This window comes from Uloborus diversus, chromosome 8 (assembly GCF_026930045.1).
Source record: "Uloborus diversus isolate 005 chromosome 8, Udiv.v.3.1, whole genome shotgun sequence".
Taxonomy (NCBI): Eukaryota; Metazoa; Arthropoda; class Arachnida; order Araneae; family Uloboridae; genus Uloborus; species Uloborus diversus.
This window is the reverse complement of record NC_072738.1, coordinates 143,372,837-143,383,564: the sequence shown is the minus strand read 5'-3', so window position 1 is coordinate 143,383,564 and position 10,728 is coordinate 143,372,837.

Sequence of the window (10,728 nt, the reverse complement as noted above, 5' to 3'; positions counted from 1 at the left end):
GTCACCCAAATTGCAGTCGCATTGGGATGGACCCTACAAAGTCCTTAACCGACTGAATGACGTCGTAGTGAGGATCCAAAAATCACCTAATGCAAAACCTAGGGTTGTACATTATGATCGTTTAGCCCCATACTATGGCCATAGTTCATGAGTATTACGTACACAACCATGGTTGATAACATAAAAATTGTAGATAATTTTTGCTTTTAATGTTTAGTAATATTTCTTGTTATTATTATGTTTTCTGTACCTGTTAGTTATTAATTAATGTGTATATTTGTAAACTTGTGATAGAAGTTTGGCACCCTTTCTGGGGATTGTACTGACCGGGACGTGCAGTCCTTAGGAAGGGGGCAATGTTACAAATTCTGTAAATAGTAATTATTGTAGTAACGTAACCTGTAAATAGTTTCCCGTAATGAATATACAACCCCTTTTCATTCCGCTAAAGTATACGACCCCTATTTCCTTTTCTTTTCATTGATAAAATTTGATAACGGTCTACGCATTTCTCGAAGCAGAAAGAATGTTGTGGAAAATTCTTCGATGTTTATAAAAGCCGTTAGCGATGGATAAACAGGGAGTTTTCGATTCAGATTTCGAACTGAGAGTGTGTATTAGCTCTGTTTATAGCGAGGCATTTCGCTGTGTTGTTTTCGTATTTGGAAGTAAATACGTGTGTAAACGTTGAGTTTACGGTATTGTGTGATAATTGCTTAATTGCTGATGAATAATTTAGCAGTTGTTGACGATCTTTCCTGTACATAGTGTAAATAATTTTCCTGTGTTTTTATCAAGAACTGTGTTTTCATTTCAAGAAAGTGGAAGTCGCACCGAATCCGTTACAATATTATTGGTTGAACGATGACTTGACTTATTTCCGGTGTTTGACCAAGAAAGCTCTCAGTTATAAAACAAAAAGGTCTTTTTTTTTCTAGTTAAATTTACTTTTATGTGTATTTCTGTCTAGCAGAAAAGGAAGATGTGTGGATTGCATACATTTTTTAATGCTTAACCCGTCATATGTTCCAAGAAACATAGAGCTATTAAGAAAATCTATTTTTATTCGTAAAAAATCAATTTTTTCATTTTTTCCAAATTTTCTTGAAAAAAAAACGGGTAAAAAACCGGTTTTTTCCACCACTTCAAAATTTCCGGAAATTTTACATCTCTAGTCTTTTCTAAAACTAACTTTCCAGTAGATTTCCCAAACACTAACTAGGTAACTAATCTGTAAGAGAAAAAGAAAAATGTATGCAAACAACAGAACTAGCCATAAACTAAACTCACACACAAAAAAAGGGGTAAACCCAAAATCAGTCCGATTCCGACTCCCCTGGCACTGGAAGAGTTGCGGGTGCTGAAAAATAAATTACCTAATGCGATTCTTAGAATTTTAAGCCTTCAACTCCCGACTGAGACTCGTTTGTCCCAAAATCAGTCCGACTCCGACTTCCCTGGCATACTCAAGGGCGGATCCAGAAAATATTCAAGGAGGGGGCGATAGCTTTTCATTCTTTAACCTTTGAATCTTCAATTTCTAAAAATTTTCGAAGAAATGTACTGAACCCGTCGCTTACCTATCTCTAATATTATCTAAGATCGTCTAAAATTGAGATTTTGGTACTTCAATTTTGAAAAATTTCCTGTAGAAAGTACTGGTCTCTATCCAAGAGATGTAGCACGATTGCATTTTAAAGACTTCAATTTCGGGAAAGAGCTCCCTTTCTTCTAACACCATCGAATATTATAAAAAATTGCGGTTTTGAAACTATAGTATTGAAAATATACATGAAGAAATTTCCTGTCTCTCGGCTCAAGGAGGGGGGCGATCGAACCCAATCGCCCCTCCCTTGTGTCCGTCCTTGCTGGCACTGGAAGAGTTTCGGGCGTTGGCAAGGCCTGACTAACTAAAACTGAGGTCCTGCAAAAACTTCGAGGCCCCCTGAAGACTCAAGCTCGGTCGGAATGCATTTTTGGGGGAAACATTGTCTATCACAGAACAATGTAAATCATTTATTATGTGTATTCACATGAATCCCTTCGGGGCTTCTCATAATTGTGACACGGTAAATTCGCTACTTGCAGAATTAATAAAAAATTCCCCTTTAAAAAAAGTTTTTTTCCAACTAAAAAGTCATTATTATTTTTATTATTACTTTAAAATTATATACAGGGTGTTCCGTTTTAACCTGCAAGACCTTTATTTTCGCAACCGTTAGTCCCTAGATGTATACTTCTAATTGCAAAAATGTTCAAAGTCAGATGCAGAGTAAAGATATTGAAAGTTCGAAGTAAAAATATAAATAAGTCAAAAACTACAAAATTTAACTTTTTATACGGGCCAAAGGTCCCCTAACTTATATTTTGAGAAATAATCTCCATTAAAACATAATTCCATCACAAAAAAAATTGAAATTAGTTCAACCAATATTCACCGAGATATGAAACGCAGCGTTTTGTGACTTACATCATTTTTCACTCGCCGTCAATAACACCTTTTGGGGGAAAATATAGCAGTTAACAAGTGTTTAAAATGATATGTGTGCATAGAGTGTTGTTTTTCAACTTGTGCGAGGTTTTGTAGTGCGTTTTTGCGTATCATGACATAACATTTTCATTTACTTTTGAATCGCAATGAAAAATATGAATACTTTGTTTTTCTTACTTTGACGACCTGTCATTCTTTTCAAAGGGCGATAAGCTTCAATCTCATCTTCTGTATGGTCCCATGAAACTTTAAACGGGAATATCTCCTTGAGTCTAGGTCGCACAACTGTCAAGTGTTTTGTGTCATTTGTAGTTTTCAATGGAGATTATTTCTCTAAATATTAGTAAGGGAACCTAGGGTCCGTATAAAAAGTTAAATTTTGTAGTTTTTGACTCACTTTTCTTTTTGCTTCAAACTTTCAATATCTTAACTCTTCATCTCAGTTTGAACATTTTGCAATTGGAAGTATACATCTAGGGCTAACGGTTGCGAAAATAAAGGTCTTGCAGGTTAAGACGGAACCAGGGGCGGATCTGGAGGGGGGCCATGGGGGCCATGACCCCTCCCAAAGCCTTGTGATTGTAGTAATTTTTTTCAGGAAAAAAAAAGAACAAAAATATTTTGAGAAGATAACAAAATTTAACACATCTGTTTTACTGAAAAAGAAGGATAGGCCTTAACTGGGAGATAAATTATATCCCTATCCTCAAAACAAAACTTTTATTTTCCAAAATGTTTTTCCATCTTTTACATCAATTCTTGATTCCAACTACATACACTTGGACGATCTCTAAATGCTGCTGCCCTCAGAGTATACCTATTGTTCATAAGACCAAAGAGAGCCTAAATTTTCGTTTTTATGACTTTAATTTCGAAACTAGGGGGAGAATCCTCTTTTCCTATGCCCTTTCACAAATGCCTTGATATGTAGCAAAAAATTGCACTTTACTTCTTTTATTTGGAAAAAATGTCAACGGAAACTAAAGGGTGTCCCAAAATTAACGCAAGATTTGAATTTGCCACCATTTTTTTCATAAATTGTTGGCAGCCATGAAAAAAGAACAATTTGACAGTTGAGAGTTTAGGGTTAGTAAAAATGGGGTGTTATTGTACCATACAGCTAGAGAGAGAGTGAAACATTTCAATTACTGCATAAGGCATTTCCTAGCCGCGTACTCTCTCATTTCGGTCATCAGAATTGGCACCCTTAGATCGTGTGATTTAACATTTTTAAATTTCTTCTTATGGGGTTATTTGAATTCAAAGGTCTATGTCAACAAGCCCACAACCACCCGTGCATTACCGTGTTGCGATACCGAGCGCCAATAACAGTAACTGCTTGACCAGCCTCAACTTTCATTATTTTTGAAACAATTGTTCAATAATGAAAGCGCGTTATTGTATCGTATAACGCTCCATTTTTGATTACCCTAAATTCTCAGCTGTCAAATTGTTCTTTTTTCAGGGTTGCCAACCATTTATTGCAAAAATGGCGGCAAATTCAAATCTTGCGTTAATTTTGGGACACCCTTTAGCTTATCCAGCCCTTATCACTTAACTTGCTTAAAAGCAACTTAAATGAAATTTTTTGGGGCTTCAATTACAAACGATTTTTGATAGGACCCCCTCCCTCCCTAGTTTATATCGTGATGATAGCTTTAAAAGGAGGTTTTTGAAGGAGCTCACGAATCTTCCATCCCTTTCTAAAATATATATAAATATAGTTAAAAATCGAATTTTTAGAGCCTCAAAGGCAAAATATTTCCAGGAAGGAAGGATTCTAAGCACCTTCACACTTTCTTTAATGTAAGCAAACATTACCTAAAGGTGCATTTTTAGGCTGGACAGCTGAAGAGCTAGAAGAGCACCCCTCCTCTTCTAACTTGTCAATGTATAATGACAAAATATTTTGGTATCTAAGCTTTATTTTCAAAAAGTATTTTGGGGCCAGCGACCGGAATCTGACCTTTTTCTGTACATCATCAAAAATTGACAAAAAGCGTTTTTAGTTTCCTAATTTTCAAAAAATACTCGGAAATTTAAATTTTGAAACATTTTTTAGGGAGATTCCTAAGTTCAACCCTCACTCAATGTCTCGATACCCCGAAAATTGAGTTTCTAAAACTTCATTTTAATAAAATTTCTGGGGAGTTCAGAGTTTGTTCAAAAATTTCGGATGGCCCCTCCCAAAACAATCGGTTGGATCCGCCACTGGACGGAACACCCTGTATATTTTTCGCATAGGCTATGCATAATTCTTCAAATAGTTTCGGGCCCCATAGGAAGATGGGACCCCAGGCCTAGGCCTAGTTGGCCTGTGCGGTAATCAAGTCCTGAGCGTTAGAAAAAAAAAACGACCGATTCCGACTCTTGTATATTTAATCCTTCGACTCCCGACCCGGGTTGGCAGGATTAAAAACAGTAAATACGGGACAGGCTTTTAGGAGTGAAAGGGGGGGGGGATTTTTGAGACGGTCTATTCATGATAAATCTGAAAAATTCAATCGCAACAAAACATTGAACCTCTGAAAATGTCGCTTATCAAAGTATAAAAATCCTTTCCCTTGCGATTGACGACGCATGCTCAGAGATATATTTCCAACGTTAGTCAATGAGCAAAGAAGAAACAACCATTCGGTTGCTCACGGTCTTCCGCCAAAACAAAAACATACAAACCAAATCAAAAGGAAAATAATTTTTGCGTTTGCTGCCACATGATTTTCTTATTGCTCATTATTTCACATTTTTTGCTTTACTCTATTTTTCTCCCTTAAAATAATGTCTCGTTCTGTAAAATATTGTTACAAATCCTGTAAATAGTAATTATTGAAGTAACGTAAGCTGTAAATAGTTTCCCGTAATGAATATACAACCCCTTAACATATGGCTAAAGTATACAACGCCCTATTCTTTTTTTTCTTATTTCATTCACTGATTTTATCAATGGAAGTGTAGTTGTAGAACGTTGTAGCATTTTCCGGAATATTTGAGAGATTTCTTTTCGGTGTATATAAGCCGTTAGCGTGATAAACGGAGGAGTTTCGATTGAGATTTCGAACTGGAGAGCATTTTTGCTCTGTTTATTGCGAGGCATTTCGCTGTGTTGTTTTCGTATTTGGAAGTAAATACGCGTGTAAACGTTGAGTTTACGGTGTTGTGTGATAATTGCTTAATTGCTGATGAATAATTTAGCAGTTGTTGACGATCTTTCCTGTACATAGTGTAAATAAATTTCCTGTGCTTTTATCAAGAACTGTGTCTTCATTTCAAGAAAGTGGAAGTCGCACCGAATCCGTTACAATTTGGCGCCCAACGTGGGGCTTCTTCTGGACTTTCTTGGAGTAAGTGTGACTTTGGACATTTTTTTCATAAAGACTTCTTTTGAATTAGGACTTTATTTTTATGGTGATTACTCGCGCAATGGATGAACAATTAAAACAACTTCTTGACGCAATCACCTCTGTGAAGAGTGATATGGCGGCTAATCAAGGACAATTAAAAAGTGACTTGACTGCAAGTTTTACAGCTAATCAAGAACAATTAAAAAGTGACTTGACTGCAAGTTTTACAGCTAATCAAGAACAATTAAAAAAGAATAGGGGGTTGTATACTTTAGCCATATGTTAAGGGGTTGTATATTCATTACGGGAAACTATTTACAGGTTACGTTACTACAATAATTACTATTTACAGGATTTGTAACAATATTGTTATCCGCTAGAATACGGGACTTTAGCCGTCCCGTATGGAAGTTCCCCGGGATACGGGACAATTTTGCAAAATACGGGACTGTCCCTTGAAATCCGGGACGTCAGGCAACCCTGCTCCCGACTCAGACTCCGCAGCCCTGGTTTTTACAGGTCCGCCCCTCAAAAAAAAAAAAAAAAAATTAATTTGAATTTTGACATCTTGAATTCAAATTATGTTTTTCGCAATCACGAGTGTGTGTATGTAGGCGTTTGTGTGTACGGGTTATGTGTATGTGTGTGTATGAATGTGTGTGGGGGGGGGGGGTATGTGTATGTGTGTGTAGGCATATGTGTTTGTGTCAGTGTGCAGGCATGAATGTGTGGGTAGTTGTGTGTATGTGTGTGTATGTGTGTGTGCGTGCGTGTGAGTGTGTAGCTGCGTATGTATGCGCGTGTGTGTAGGACATGGATGCAACCTGGAGACGGCTTTCGCTATAGGAGCAGCATCGTGAGGAGCCGGTCGACGGTGATGGTGCGGAGGGTGGCGGTGGGAAAAATCAAAGGAACGTCAAAAACAGTCAAATGAGAACAATAAGCAATCGTGATTGCTCAAAAAAAAAAAAAAAAAAAAGTGGAGAACACTGAATTAAAAAACTCACTGTTCGCATATATCTGGTAATTGGAAAGTTAGGCGGAAGAACAACAAGTTTAAAGTTACCAACCGATAAGCTCCAGACATTGCGCAATTTTTCGCAATCCAACTGGTGACATTTTCCAGACTAATGAGACATTAAACACGTCATTATCAGCTATCTTCGGAAGTAATTGATTCCAAGCAAAAAATAAGAAATGTAAACTAAAACTCATAATACAGAGAAAGGGTAAAGAACAATTCGGACGAGATAATGCAAACTGAAACCTAAAGTTTGACGAAAATGTAAATAGATAAGCTGCGCTTGATATAATCATTTCATTTCTGATTTTTGTCAACGAGCGGAACAGTTAACTGTTTCATTTAATTTGACATAACAGGTAAGTTATTTGCACATATTGTGTTTTAGTTTTCTAACTAGGGGTACTCGTACGGCTTTGCCCGTAAAAGAAAAATTAAAAGGTCTTTTGATTTGCCTGTATATTTACAAATAATGTATGGTGAATTTTCCCGCCAATTGGCTTGTGCCCATGTTACAGTTCCACGTAATGAAAATTTCGTATCTCTCCAATTGGCTTGTGCCCATGTTACGGTTCTACGTTATTATAATTTCGTAATTTACTCGTTCATCTTATGATAATTTTGTTCTTAAAATTGGAATAGAAAAAGAACCGCATCGAATTTTTGAAAAATCGCTTTGAGGTGCACACCCCCATGCTACAAACTAACTGTGTGCCAAATTTCATGAAAATTGGCCGAACGGTCTAGGCGCTATGCGCGTCACAGAGATCCAGACATCCAGACATCCTACAGACATCCAGACATCCTCCGGACATCCAGACAGAGATACTTTCAGCTTTATTATTAGTTAAAGATTAAAGTTAATTCTTGAAGTGTTGCATATGACATATATATTATTCCTCAAAGCTGTTTTTTTTTTTTTAAATGGGATTCCCGCAATTCCTCAATACTTTAGAAAATTTCATAAGTAAGAAAGTAAGGCATCATTTACGAAGATTTCTTTTTTCACTGCTTTCGGCGAAAAATAAAAAAATCTTATAATTTAGTTGTTTTGTCGAAAAAACCGTTTTCTTCTGTTTTTATTACGCATTGCTTCAATGCATAGCCTACCGAAACGGAGAGTCATTGGCTCAGTTGCTTAGAGTCTCGTGCTAATAATGCGAATACTGTTAGTTCGAATCCCCAACGACCGAAAACTCGTTTCAATGACTTATTTTCTTCAGCGGAATTTTGATCTAAATTTCCATACATAATTTAAACTCATTGAAGGATTCTGAGCCACAGCTCTGTTGTTGGTAATATTCAGAAAGAAGATGTTAATTTAACGTGACAAATCGCAATTTAATTTTTAAAAATTATCTAAAAAAATACGGGGCGGGTGATTTTCTCAGCTCGTTAACTTTTGCCAAGGACAAGTATGCAGAATTCTTCGCATTATTAGTTGACGGTTGTTGATTTTTATGTAAAGACAATATATTTAAGTACACAAACAAGAATCAGAAACAAAAAGGGGAAAAATCAAAATTTTAATTTAATGGGCTTTAAAATTAAATTACATGGAAAAATGTTAACACTGTCGTCCAACTTAAATACTTTGAAAACTCATGAAGGTGTTTTTTTAACTTTTATTTAATTAATTAATTATAAAAAAATAAAAGACATTATTTAAAATATTATTTCATAAAATTTGTATATTTCAAAAATAAAAGAAATGTAGAGTTTTGAAGTAATATCTCTATTTTAAATAAGAATTCTTAATTCATTACACTGCAAACATTTTAGGCGCGGATACAGATTACCATTTTAGGGGAGGGGTGTCATGCTGAGGATTGTAGCCAGACCCATCTTAGAAAAACATATGAAAATTTATGCTTCCATCGAAAAACATTGGGCTAATGTTAAGTCCCAGAAAATGAGCCAAACTTCAATAAAGAGTTATTTTGTTGAAAAGTAGATTACCATGGTTACAAATGTACAAGAAAAAATCAAATGAGGAATTTGAGTCACTTTTGACTTGTTATGAATTTTTAGGAATTGTTAATATCAAATAAGTACTTTTTTCATAATCAATGAGGCATTTTTTTTTTTTTTTTTTTGATCGATTCACAAAAATTTCAATTTTGTATGGTATTTTATGCGTCATTTTGGTAAATAATCTCTAAAAATACTTAAACAACATTTTTTTCTTATTGTTTTAAAGTAATGTTAAACAATGAAAGTGAGTTTAAAGTATTCCAATTAGTTAAAAAAATGCATGGGACAAGAAATGACAAAAAAAAAAAGCTTTCATTACTACCCTCTATAAGTTGACCACCTGTCTAAGTTTGACCACCTAAGTACGGAACCGCAAGTGGTCAACTTACTCAGGTTTCACTGTATTAGTAAAAATTAAATGGAAACTGGCAACAGATAAAAATTTTAAATCATTGCGTTTTATTTCCTTGTCGGCCAACAACGAATTCGGTTATCAATCGCGTGAATAAAGGCTTAGCCGTTAGTAAAATCTACTTTGACAAGAGACATATGAGACATTACAGTAGATAGCTATGCATATGTATTAATTTTTATAACACTTCCATAGTATCAGACCTGGAACACGGGGGGGGGGGGGGGGGGCACGCCACTAAAGGGGTCCTTGACCCTTAGTGGTATAGAAATCCAATAGGTAGTTAGGCAAGTAGCTGATTTTTTGCAGGAAGGCACAAAATTTCTAGATCCGGGTCTGCATAGTATAGCAAACTTGCTCAAAAGTTGGAGAATGTGTCTTGAGGATAGGAGACAGAAATGACATTTCACCTACATTTATTTTCTAATAAATAAAATCTTAATACCAAATATGGCAGACACAGAATGTTAATGCTCTTTGTAAAATATGTCATTAAATAATGAAAATAAATATTTAACTGAAATATATAGCACCAACTGCGCTGCTCGGCTTTGCCCGGTCTACCTTGAAAATAAAAATTGTGTCAAGTGACGTATATTCAACAATCAGGCGTAAAAAATAAATAAAAAAAACATCATGATTTCCCTTTCAAACAATGACGACAGATATTAAATTACTTTTAAGAAATTAAATCCAGACAGATGGATTTGAAGAGCGTAACCATGGAAACACGAAATAAAATAAGTTTAAGGAATTAAAATGCGAATGAAAATGGTTCACAATTTGAATGGAATCGAGATTTCCTAAACTTGATTTAAAAAGGTTTGTAACTTTTTTTCCTTTCGAGGTAAAAGCTTATATTTTCGACTATAGGTCGAGTTAGATCTGGAGTGAAAAAGATCGCTTTTTTCAATGTCGTCAAAAAGAAAGCAGTGGGACAATTCCTTCACTTTTTATTGATTTATTTAATGAAGAAAGTAGTGCCTGAATTTCAGCTAAGCCTAAACAAATTCAAGCTATAAACGCAAATAACTCCCGCCGTAATATAGTTAGAGTATTGAAACAAATTTCGTAGAACGCGGAAAATTCTATCCTTTCTAACGATATGTAATATTAATATGTGCAAGTAATTTTTCATCCCCATATTTGAGAATTTATGTGAAAATTGGACGTAAATTGGAATAAAAAAAACAACTATTCATCGAATTTTATTCGAACTGATCTGCAAACCTTTTCATGACTTAAAGATACAAACTGTGAAACTTTCCGCGCAATCGGACGGTTAGTTCTCGAGTTTTGCGAGTTCAAACACACAGGCGCTTTTTGGGGATTTCATTTTATACTATGTAGAGATTAGGACACAAAAGGTAACGAATTGGAAATATAACCCATACACAGATTTCAATTTATTTTGTTGCTTTTTTACGCATAGCTTTAGTCCTAAAGGGTATAATAGGATCCCTTGTTTTGCACTTTATTTCGCTGCGAA